This window comes from Macrobrachium rosenbergii, chromosome 30 (assembly GCF_040412425.1).
Source record: "Macrobrachium rosenbergii isolate ZJJX-2024 chromosome 30, ASM4041242v1, whole genome shotgun sequence".
In the NCBI taxonomy this organism is placed as follows: domain Eukaryota; kingdom Metazoa; phylum Arthropoda; class Malacostraca; order Decapoda; family Palaemonidae; genus Macrobrachium; species Macrobrachium rosenbergii.
Genome location: NC_089770.1, coordinates 24,550,840 through 24,564,235, shown reverse-complemented (window position 1 = coordinate 24,564,235; position 13,396 = coordinate 24,550,840). Strand labels below are relative to the sequence as shown.

Here is a 13,396-nt window from a genome sequence, read left to right as displayed (position 1 = left end):
GGATACATGGTTTGGGACAAGGGAGTGTGTTAGTATGGGAGGAGGTACAATTAAAAATTCAGTTAGGGGAATTTGAAATAATACATAATTTTGTAGTCATGGATGAGAATGATATGCCAACATGTTTTTATTAGGAATTGATTTTATGAGAATGCATGATATAAGTGTGGATGTCGGGGGAATTTTAGGAAAGGGCGGCAGGGAAATAATGAAGGTTAAAGGAGGGGAAAATGTCTAAAACTAGTTTTGTAGGTATGGTAGATATTGCAAGGAGTGAAAATGATTTGTTGAGTGAAGAGGAAATTAAGCAGATGCAAAATCAGTGCATGAAAATAAATATGTTAAGAGAGTGTGTGTTAGGGGTGTAAGAGTAGGAAGTTGGCCGTCTGAGTTAGAAGTGTATCATGAAGTGCTAAGAGATTTGTTGTATGTAAAGGTATAGTTTATTTTTGCATCAGGAAGGGATATGGGATGGGGAAGTGTATGTGCCAGTATTTTGGGAAGACGCAGCTGTGGGTATGTGTTTATTGGTGCATAATAGGTTTGGGCATCTGGGGAAAAATAAATTATGGGAATGTATGAGAGAGAGATTGTATGTGCCTGGATTGAAAGTAAAATTTGTGCGGATGTAGCGATTACGTGTGCGGACTGTCAGAAGGGTAAGTATCAAAGTGTGCATGCGAATCCACCTGTGTTGCGATTGCAGATGAAAGAGTTATTTGAGATGGTTGTGATTGATTGTGTGTCGTTGCCTGTGACTGCTAGAGGACATGTGGGAATGGTTGTAATGGTAGATCATTTGAGTAAGTTTGCATATGCAGTAGCGATTCGGAACAAAAAGAGTGAGACTGAAGCGAGAATGGTGGGTCAAGTGATGTTGCCAATGTGTGTGTGCAAGCCGACGCGAATGTTGAGTGACAATGGGCCTGAATTTGTTGGATGGGAGTTTGAGCAAATGTTGCGTGATTGGGGCATAGAACATGTGTCTCTCGCCGTATATGCCCAGTGCGAATGGATTGGCGGAACGAACGGTGAAAACGTTGACAGAGATATTTACGTATGATGAGTGAATGTGATAATGATTGGGATGTAAACGTTGGGCGAGCGTTGTGGGTATACAACGCCACCGTAATAAGGGTATTGGTATGTCTCCGTGTAAATACCCATTTAAATTTTGAAAAGATAGTGAGACCGAGATTGGGTCTATCTGATAATGATAGGGAGGTATGGAAGAAGAAGGCGCATGAAAGGTTTGAAAGTTACAAGGTGGGGAGAAAGTGTTGAAAGAAGTAATCGAGAAAGGGGCGGTTGAATGTAAATAAAGTCGTGGAAAATTTGAGGGTCCGTATGAGGTGTTGGAAGTTGGTCCCAGTGGGCTTAGTTATGTTGTAGGGGAAGTATGTGTAGATGGTAGTGTGAGAGAAATGAAGAGCGCATCACAACCAATTGCGTAGATGGAAGGATGTACCGGAATATGTGAGAGAGAATGGGGTGTATAAATGGTTGAAATCGAATGTGGGTGAACCAAGTATGCATGAGAGCTTGTGTATGGAGGATCAGCAATTTGTTTTGATAGAGTATGGTAAAAAACGTAAGAAAGGGAAGAACGTAAGTAAACTGAATGGTCGTAAGTTGTGTGATAGGGTGTGAGTGCCAAAGTGGAAATGAGTGATAAAGCGTGTAATACGGATGAATGGGATGGTATGGATAGAACATCTTATAGCATATGCGGGTTTGATATAACTGAGTTGACTGAACGTGTAGGGGTTAGTGAACGGTTGGAGGTGAGCGAAAGTGTAAGAGTAAGAGAGTGTAGTAGTGATAGACGAGTGATTGAAAGCATGAATGAATCGTTGCAAGAATTGGAAAGGTCAATGAGCGAATGGGATGGGTTAGTTGAAGAATTGGGGAGGTATTTGGGAACGAGTTAGAGGTATAGATGAGATTGTGGATGAAATTGAGAGTGGTAATAGTGAAGAAGATAGCGTGAATCTGAGAGAGAATGGAGGAGAAAATGTAAATCTGAATCTTGCTGGAAGAGAGAGCGAGTCTGAGAGAATGATTGCGTGCCCGCGCCAACGCGATCTAGAGGACCTGCTAGGGAGCATCCGTGGGTGTTGCGTAAGGCGATTTGAAAGAGGTGTGAAAGGTGTTGGTTGGGAAATGCTAAAAGGGGGAGAAATATAGAGGATCAGAAATTTGTTTTTATTTAGCATTTCCCAACGTTTTTGAGAGAGAGAGAGAGAGAGAGAGAGAGAGAGAGAGAGAGAGAGAGAGAGAGAGTGTAATTGTCAGGAGTGGTTGAGTGGTTCGGTTGTTGGAGTTGGTTTTACGGCTGTCTCTCTGTCTGTCGGTCTGTCGGGAGTTTTTTTTTTTTTGGGAGGTCTTGGGCAGTTGAGGTCCAACCTTGAAAGTGAACGGGAGTTCGTCTGTTTTTGGTACCAGCATTAATGGTTCATGTCTCTTCTTTTTTTTGTTTGTTCGTTGTTGGTGGAGGGTCGGTTACAGTTTTTGTTTCGTGGTTGTGTGCTGTGATTGGCGACCGTGGACCTTATCCATCTCCAGCAACCGAAGATCAGGGTGAGTGTTGCGTGTTGTGTTGTTTGTGGGTGTGAATTCCGCCACAACCTGGACTGTGCGACCGGACACTTGATCTTCGAAGAATCGAAGGGCTAGAAGAATCGCCCTAATTCTTTCATATTGATATGCCAGGTCACCTGTTCCCTTTGTGGCGGAATTCACACCCACAAACAACACAACACGCAACACTCACCCTGATCTTCGGTTGCTGGAGATGGATAAGGTCCACGGTCGCCAATCACAGCACACAAACCACGAAAAACAAAAACTTAAACCGACCCTCCACCAACAACGAACAAACAAAAAAAAAAAGAAGAGACATGAACCATTAATGCTGGTAAAAAAAAAAACAGACGAACTCCCGTTCACTTTCAAGGTTGGACCTCAACTGCCCAAGACCTCCCCAAAAAAACGAAAAACTCCCTGACAGACCGACAGACAGAGAGACAGCCGTAAAACCAACTCCAACAAACCGAACCACTCAACCACTCACAATGACAACTCTCTCTCTCTCTCTCTCTCTCACAAAACGTTGGGAAATGCTAAATAAAAACAAATTTCTGATCCTCTATATTTCTCCCCCTTTTAGCATTTCCCAACCAACACCTTTCACACCTCTTTCAAATCGCCTTACGCAACACCCACGGATGCTCCCTAGCAGGTCCTCTAGATCGCGTTCATTTGGGCACGCAATCATTCTCTCAGACTCGCTCTCTCTTCCAGCAAGATTCAGATTTACATTTTCTCCTCCATTCTCTCTCAGATCCACGTTATCTTCTTCACTATTACCACTCTCAATTTCATCCACAATCTCATCTATACCCTCTAACTCGTTCCCAAATACCTCCCCCAATTCTTCAACTAACCCATCCCATTCGCTCATTGACCTTTCCAATTCTTGCAACGATTCATTCATGCTTTCAATCACTCGTCTATCACTACTACACTCTCTTACTCTTACACTTTCGCTCACCTCCAACCGTTCACTAACCCCTACACGTTCAGTCAACTCAGTTATATCAAACCCGCATATGCTATAATGTTCTATCCATACCATCCCATTCATCCGTATTACACGCTTTATCACTCATTTCCACTTTGGCACTCACACCCCTATCACACAACTTACGACCATTCAGTTTACTTTACGTTCTTCCCTTTCTTACGTTTTTTACCATACTCTATCAAAACAAATTGCTGATCCTCCATACACAAGCTCTCATGCATACTTGGTTCACCCACATTCGATTTCAACCATTTATACACCCCATTTCTCTCTCACATATTCCGACACATCCTTCCATCTACGCAATTGGTTGTGATGTGCTTCGTGCATTTCTCTCACACTACCATCTACACATACTTCCCCTACAACATAACTAAGCCCACTGGGACCAACTTCCAACACCTCATATGGACCTCAAATTTTCCACGCACTTTATTTACATTCAACCGCCCTCTTTCTCGATTACTTTTTCAACACTTTCTCGCCCACCTTGTAACTTTCAAACCTTTCATGCGCCTTCTTCCATACCTCCCTATCATTATCAGATAGACCCAATCTCGGTCTCACTATCTTTTTCAAAATTTAACACATATTTACACGGAGACATACCAATACCCTTACGCTAACGGTGGCGTTACCACCCACAACGCACGCCCAACGTTTACATCCCAATCATTATCACATTCACTCATCATACGTAATATCTCTGTCAACGTTTTCACCGTTCGTTCCGCCAATCCATTCGCACTGGGCATATACGGCGTAGAGTACACATGTTCTATGCCCCAATCACGCAACATTTGCTCAAACTCCCATCCAACAAATTCAGGCCCATTGTCACTCAACATTCGCGTCGGCTTGCAACACACATTGGCAACATCACTTGACCCACCATTCTCGGACAGTCTCACTCTTTTGTTCCTTGATCGCTACCGTGATATGCAAACTTACTCAAATGATCTACCATTACAACCATTCCCACATGTCCTCTAGCAGTCACAGGCAACGACACACAATCAATCACAACCATCTCAAATAACTCTTTCATCTGCAATCGCAACACAGGTGGATTCAGGCATGCACACTTTGATACTTACCCTTCTGACAGTCCGCACACGTAATCGCTACATCCGCACAAATTTTACTCAATCCAGGCACATACAATCTCTCTGATACATTCCCATAATTTATTTTTCCCCAGATGCCCAAACCTATTATGCACCAATAAACACATACCCACAGCTGCGTCTTCAAAAATACTGGCACATACACTTCCCATCCCATATCCCTTCCTGATGCAAAAAATAAACTATACCTTTACATACAACAAATCTCTTAGCACTTCGCTTATACACTTCTAACTCAGACGGCCAACTTCCTACTCTTACACCCCCTAACACACTCTCTTAACATATTTATTTTCATGCACTGATTTTGCATCTGCTTAATTTCCTCTTCACTCAACAAATCATTTTCACTCCTTGCAATATCTACCATACCTACAAAACTAGTTTTAGACACATCCTCCTTTAACCTTCGTTATTTCCCTGCCGCCCTTTCCTAAAATTCCCTCCCGACATCCACACTTATATCATGCATTCTCATAAAATCAATTCCTAATAAAAACATGTTGGCATATCATTCTCATCCATGACTACAAAATTATGTATTATTTCAAATTCCCTAACTGAATTTTTAATTGTACCTCCTCCCATACTAACACACTCCCTTGTCCCAAACCATGTATCCTTACACTCGTTGATTTTCTTTTTATATCCCAATCGCACCTTTCCAATTCACTAACTACTGTACTACTCACTAACGACACTTGTGCTCCAGTGTCTACCAAACTACAATATTTATTCTGATCCACCACTACATTAAAGTTACTAATTTACCTTTTTCATGCATACACGCCTCACGGCTACATTCACCTGCTTAGCTTCCTCACAACCATCCTCATCGCATTCATCTTCAACGATATCCTCAACCCTACCCCTTATTCCTCATTTTTCCCACAATCACCTTTCTTAACCAGCCAGCTACAAGTATCCTTTCCACAGTGAACATTTAAAATTACATTCGTACTGTTTTTTCATTCACCCTTCCTTTATACTCTACTGGCCTATTCCATCCAAAGAATAATCCGGACTGTAATTTTAAACATTTCGCCACCACCAACAACACTTTCACTAACTTTTCCTCCTCATCTAATTCCCTTCCTTCCTCACGCACTCCTCCTTCCGGCATCTCATTCATCACCTTTTCACGCAACTCTGTTCATGCTCGCAGGTACTCCGTCAATCAACCCGTTTATTTCCAAACTACCCAACCCCACAAACAGACATTCCCACACTCGATTCTCCCCTACATACTGTTGCTTTACCACAAATCCTACAGGTACTTGGTCCAGGTCCCAGTCGCTCCTAACCCTATCATCTCCTCAGTCCACATACGCGACATAGCATCCGCAACAATATTCTGTCTACCTTGTAGGCCATACTCTACCTTAAAACTAAACTCATTCAAATCCTCTATCGTTCTCGCAATTCTAGCATTCACACTCTCCTTTTTAACCATATATACTAGCGGTCGATGGTCCGTCCGGGATCACAAAATCTACCCCATACAAAAATACTTTCAACGCTTTCACACAAAACCTTATTGCAGCCAATTCTTTTTCAATCACCGAATATTTCAACTCTGCCTTTCCAAACGCCTTGCTCACATACGCAATTACGTTCTCAATTGTTCTCCCCCATTCGCCTTCTGCATTTGTACCAAGCATCCTCCCATACTATATTTACTTGCATCCGTATACAGTTCTAGTTTATTCGCATTCTCACTATAGTCCGGGAAAGCCAACGTCACGCGTCTCTTGCAGCCTCCTCTTTCAATCTCTCAACGCTCTCGATCATTCGCTCATCCCATTTCAATCTTACACAATTTCTCTTCCCGTCCATTCAGTAAGTGGTTTCCCAATCCCTGAACAATCTTTATAAACTTCCTTCCAAACTCAATTAAACCCAAAAATCCTTTCAACTCACAGACGGGTCCGGGGACGTGGAAGTTTACCTTATTCACGAACTTATCACTCTTCCTTACACCTCTTCCACTCACCATATGACCTAGGAATTCCACCTCCCCAGCCAACCAAGCACACTTTTCAAGTTTTACTTTTATTCCTACTTCTTCCAACCTTTCTAACACTCGTTCAAGCAGTTCCATATTCTCTTCTACAGTCTCACTCTGCAATCAAAATGTCATCTATAAAAACAGTTACTTTTCTTGCGATCAAACCCAGCCAGAACCACATTCATTGCCCTTTGAAGGCAGCAGGCTGCCCATTAGCCAGTCCAAACTCAATCTTGGAACTGGTAGTGGCAGGAACCACTAGAAAAGGCCGTAATATGCCTCCTGCTCCTTCCTCCAGAGGCATCTGGTAATAGCCCTTACCAGATCTAATTTTGTAAACACTTTCATTCCATTCATCTTGTATACACAATCAGACACAACATTCATCGGGAATCGCTCTTTCACAGTTACTTCATTCACCTTCCGATAATCCACACACATCCGCAAACTTCCATCTGGCTTACGAACGGTACAATGGGGCTATTCCAGGCACTTGCACTCCTTTCAATCACTCCCACCCTCTCAAGCCCTCACACTGGAAAGGGGAGAAAAGCAAAACAGTTCTCCTTTCTGTGCCAAGGAGACTGACTTCGTAGCGAAACCGCAGAAGAGAGACCTCTTCTTGAGCACTCCAGTCGCAAAGTGCGAGGCCAATTGTCAGAACCATCTCGGACCGCCTTGTCCATGCAAGACAAGATGCTCAAAAGGTCCGACAAGGAGATCGAGTCCTGACTCCTAGACTTAAGGTCCAAAGCTCCAAGGCACCAGTCAAGGAAGTTGAAAACTTCTAATCGTCTTGAAAAGGCCCTTCAAAAGATGGTCCATCTCCGTAAGAGTCCAGGGAACCTTGGCCGTCGACAGATGAGACCTCCTACTGAATCCACGAGAGAGGCGAAGTCTCCCTTAGATGAGGAAGGAAGACGTAAGCCTAAGTCTTCTCCGGTCTCATACCACATCGCCGCTTTTCCGAGAGTCTTGAAGGGGGAAGGGCGAAAGAAGACTTTCCTTGAGCTTTGTGGAGTCCATCCACAAATGGACTTTCTTGAAGGCCCGCTTAGTGGAAAGCGATTTAGTCATCTTCAGAAATCCCGGGGCTTTCCTAGACTTAGTCGAAGTCAGTTGAGAAGGAGGAGAGAGAGGTACTGCCGGCAGAAACTTGTCGGGAAACAATTCCTTCAACAGCTTGACGAGAATCTGGTAGTCCGACGACGAGGACTGATCCTTAATCTCATCTTCAGACTCGAGACCTTGAGTCTATCTCCAACATCGGGGGGGAAGAGCAGAGAGAAGTTGGAGAGGAAACACGCCGCAGGGACCTCTGCTTGGAAGAGGAACTGGCGTGCAAAGCAGCAGGAGAACCAGGAACCACACGAGAGACGACAGCAACGGCAGGTGGAGCGTCTTGAAGGGAGTCAAAAACGTCCATCGGGCGCCACGCCTGGCAGCATGACGAGCTTCTTGAGCGCCCAACCGAGCGTCACGTCTGGCAGCATGACGAACGTCTGATCGTCCCTTAGAGCGCCACGTCTGGCAGCATGACAAACGTCAGGAGCCTGACGAGCGTCATCAACAAAAAGGTGAACGTGACGTCTAGAACGAGAAGGGAGGGGAGGACGTCCTGGGGTGACGTCACGACGATCCTCCCCAACACCCTCCGGGGACGAGAGTCTAGGGTTCCTTCCACGACGAGCAGGGGAAGCAGACGAAGGTGACGAACGAGGAGCAGGAGAAGGAGAACGCCTAGATCTCTTCACTGGAAGTCTAACATCCTTCCGACGAGTACGGGACCTGGACTCTCTCTCTGCAATGAATGAGGAGAGTTGCTGCTGCATGGAGGCAATAAGGGTCCTCGTTGGTGACGCCTCTCTCTCCGGAGAATTACGGAACCTAGAGGCAGAAGGACGAGGGGGCGTCCTAATCCTCTTCTCTTGAGGAGGGAGAGCTCTTGGGCGCTCAAACACGTCTTCTTCGGATGACGTCCGGTACTTCTTTTGCGGGGGGAACGCATCCACAAACTCTGGCGAGGAGCACAGAGTAGGAGAGAGAGGACGTGAAGCGTCCTCCTCCCTAAAGCTTCTCTTAAGAGGGCGAGAGTCTATCTGACGGTTCCAACCCCTGCGTGGGGAGGACGTGTCAGAAGACGAGAAGCAGTCCTTTAGGACCCGAACACGAGTTCGCGCCTGGGCAGCCTGGGAAACGTCTTCAGGACCTGCCGAAGGGACGCCAGACTGGTGGGGGTTCCCCGTCACCCTCCTTCGGCTTTCGACATGCTCTCTCCCTGAGTCCTGGGAGTCCAGCAGAGGTCCAGGCCTAGAGGCGTGATGGGGCCGGTCTGACGCCCCCTCCACTGCACTGGGGGCACTAGTCACTTCACAACACTTTTCTTGGAGAGCTGACACCTTAGATTCTAATGCACGAATCGATTCCATCATAGCGAAAGCATATTAGTCTCCACTGGCACGATCTCAGGCTGGAGACAAAACCACAGGGTTAGGGATCTAAAGGTACAGGGAGTTAGGGCCGACATCAACACTTCCGCAAAGAGAAGCACTCCTGGAGGAAGACCTCCTCAGTCGATCACGCTCCAACTTCCTCACATATTTATCATACGCTCTCCATTCATTTTCAGACAAAGAAGCACATTCATTACACCTATCATTCAACATGCATATATGCTTCCTACAGTTAGAACATACAGTGTGAGGGTCAACCGCAGCTTTCGGCAACCTCACCTTACATTCAGACATCACACACGCACGGTAACTAGCAGAGCTAGACCCAGACATAATGATAATCTAAAGCAAAACCAAAGAAAAGTCAAAAAAGCGTATGCCGATCTACCGATCCAAAGTCAAAATACCAAAAGACAATCAGATACTCAAGAAAAAAGCAAATCCTATGACGGAGGTGCAGACAACAGTTGTTGACAACACCGGCGACAGAGAAAATCTGAATGGAAAATGGGAATGGTTCTGATACCCGCCTCCCAGCGGCGGAATGGGTACTAACCACCTGACCGGCCACTGCGTGTGCCGCGAAATTTGAAATTCTGTCGGACCTTCGGAGAATACAGCTATATATATATATCTGACAGGTAAGTTTCATGAACAAACCTAATGGTAAACATAAACCAAGTGAACTACAAGGACTATTAAACCTAACCCAACCCAGGGTACCACAGCTTTACCTGGCGGCAACTGGAACCTCACTTTCCTAACCATGGGCACTGCAAATTAAACAAGGTTGTGAACTAGCCTACTTAAAAGTTCGTTTCCGGTCCGAACTCCATTTCCACATGAGGGCTAGTACTAAACAGTGATTCATCTACACTGTTTTGCTTTGATAATTACTAGAACCTGGGGGGTCAAATGTATTTTGCCATGTTCAGTATATACTAGCCCTTGGGGGATCAAATGTCCCTTTAAAGTCCTTTTCATAATATTGAAACTAAGAAAAAATCCCAAATTATTTACAAATACCTGTATTTTATTTTTCATCGTGACAAATATTAGCTTGCAAGAATTATGCATACAGAATATTTTTTTCATTTTTTTATGAAGATTCAAAAGATATAATAAAAAATCAAGTTGGGATGTTCAGACCGGAAACAAGCATTATACCTAATTACACATAACCTAACCTAACCCATGGTGTAAAGTCTTTACCAGGCCAAAGGGGATTTGCCCCCTACCACTGGACCAGACCCCAGCCAGCTTGCCTACGATACAGTAAATTTAAAACAAATAGGGTTGCAAACCTAATGAACCTGACCATAACCATAAAAAATTACTCATTTTCTAAGGTTTCCCAACCGGAAAAACCCTGGTCTACACCAGGGTGCTCCAGACTCAGAGCTGGAGAGGAGGGTTTAACAAAAAAAAATTAATAGCCTAATTTCTGATGGTTTGGAATATCAGATATATTCAAAATACATCAAAAGCAAATTCACAACAGGTATGTGTAATGGGCTAGTAAAAAAAAATTGTCAGCAAATCAGCTTCCACAAGAGCCATGATGGACAGCATGCTTCAATATGCCTGCACAGCAAGATAGCCAAAGTCTAGTGCATCACTTGCCAAGTAAGTGAATGGGTTTCTTTCCCCCTCACTTTTCATCTGAGTGAATAGATATGTTCCTTTCCCCTCACTACTAATTAACCACCTAGGCCTAGTTACCAAGCTTCCATGACGGGACCAGCAATTGCCAAACCTAATCCACCTGAGAATGAAGGTCTGTATTTGAGTAGGAACAACTGCCCCATCACCTGTCTTACTCAGGGCCTAAACATAAAGATTTTTCTCCTTTAATAGATTACAAGCCATAGGCCTATGCCCCAGCCATTTGGGTGACTTTCACACCAAGCAGGGTGGTGAGAATGCTATTATTTCCTGGCACTTCAAAGGAGGGAAAATGTAACTGCCAGTGCCTCATGTGAAGTTGCTTACCTGCCATTCAAGAGAGCATTTCATCCTACCAAGGGGTCCACAACCCTCCACAAAATGCTCTTCTGCCTTGAGTTAGTTTATGGGCCTAAATGATCCCCAGACCACTGACATGTCCTAAAATTTGGCCTACAGGCCACTGCTTATTCTCAATGCTGTATTATACCACACAACTGAGACTCGACATTGCAATTTTATGTTGTGCTCTCAAGTCTCCCTAATATACTTATTACAGAAATCATACCAAAACCTTTCTCAAATTTACTGTTACCGCGATATTTGCCGTCTTTTGTTTATGTTTTATCACTTAATTCCATGGGGATGGTACTAAACACGACTATCGTGGGAGTGACAGTGGTATTCAAGAAAATAAGCTAGGCTCATGTCAAGTGGCTAACCTGACACTAAGGGGGTGGGATATTCCCCCCTCAAGGTATTTAGCCTAGGCCTACATCCATCTAGGCTACTAAGCATTCCTCACAGAAGGCCTACTGCGTATGCAAGCCTTTGGGAAGGAAGTTCTTGGTCCCCGTCCTTTTCCTCGATCTAAGCTGATGCTGACAGGTTAGGCCTATATATTCACAATGTCCTAGACTCAGACGGACCTGACAAATTCCTACTCATCCTCTAAAGCGCATATCTGTATACAGGCAGATACATATAATATGGATATATACATATATATATATATATATATATATATATATATATATATATATATATATATATATATATATATATATATATATATATATATATAATATACTTGAACACATCATGCACAATTATTTCTGGAAGGCTTAGGCTACCTGAGCCCCCCATAGGCCTACAAGTGTTTGCACCACTTTGTGAGGTCTCTGCTTAGACATAAAGCCATCTAATTCTAAACACATACAACAAAACGATAATACTGGACACATACGGTAGCTACTTCGATGGTAGGTTAATTGGGAACATTCACGATAGAATGATCCACAGAATCCCGACCGAAATCACTTTGTACGACACAGACTGTCAGTCACAAACGTTTCCCAGGAGGAGCGTCTTTTGATTCTTTTGAAGCAGACGGCAACGTTCCAGTATTAATGAGTGATCGTTAAAACATTAATATGCAAAACAAAATGTTGCATTTCCATACTGTAATCAATACAGATTAAGATAAAAATTACCGAAATAGCATGAATTTCATATATATGGATGCATACAATAATTTTACCCAAATTTGATAGTGTTCTTTCATTTGAAGACTATGTTATCCGGTATGAAAAAATAGACAGCGCCTGAAAGTGGCGGTTTGGATTACGTTTTACGACTGTGTACTACCAAATTCAAAACCCGCTACTTGCTACTTAAAACGTTATTTGGGTTCTTCCTTAAATTTTGGCTGGATTGAGTTTAACTTTTTTCTCTTATAATTCCTTTCTCTGTAGGGGAAATGTCACGTAATAATTATATTGTCTTGATTGACTTCAGAGGGAGGGTATAGACACGCTCGTGAACGTTTTCATTTAGCTAACATAAATATGAAATTATGTGTAAGTAAAACTGGCCGTTAACATTTCGCTGCAGTTCAACACAGTGTGGTCTCCATCTGTATATATCCATGGCGGTCCTTTACATATACTCTGAGAGATAATTAAAGGACCTTGGTCTCAACAAAAGTCAGAAATGTACTGAGTTATAAAGCTTGTCGTTTTTCGAGATAAGCTGGTGTTATGCTGGAGAGGGCTCTAGCTCTTAGAGCAACCCGTTGAGATTATAAAGCAGTTTTTTTTTTTGGGGGGATTGTCTTTTACATACGGAAGTGGTGGGCGTAAAAGTGGTTCAGTTGCTGTATATGCTCAAGTATTGAGATGATGAACGTGGCTAGGGGACATTATCGTCGAACACGTCAAACCCTCTAACGGCAATGATACTATACAGTTTACGATTTATTATTATAGGAATAAAAAGGGCCTAGCCTTCTGATGAAGAACAACAGCCTCGTCTCTGCATGATGCCCTCAGAAAAACTAACGTGGCCTACCAGTTCCAATGCCATATTCGAGGATGCCCCGTCACTTTTACCGAGATTACCAGGCTGCGTCTCTAGAGGAGGATTTGAAACTACGTTCAGGACGGCGCCATCAATTGCCTGGTTTACGTGCGAAAGGCGCCAACCAATCAACGACGAGCGCTAGGAGACTCATCCAAACACTAAAACCAGTTTCATGCTCGCCACTTAAGTGTAAAGA

At 43.6% G+C, this 13,396-nt stretch overlaps 1 long non-coding RNA gene across 1 annotated transcript in view; it reads right to left on the bottom strand.

Moving 5' to 3' along the window:
* The window catches only part of LOC136854782 (uncharacterized), a 291,921-nt gene extending 279,691 nt beyond the window's left edge, over positions 1-12,230 (bottom strand). The window contains exon 1 of the long non-coding RNA XR_010857796.1: positions 12,086-12,230. This is a non-coding gene — a long non-coding RNA (uncharacterized lncRNA). The remainder of the gene's footprint in view (positions 1-12,085) is intronic.
* Positions 12,231-13,396: the final 1,166 nt, after the last annotated feature.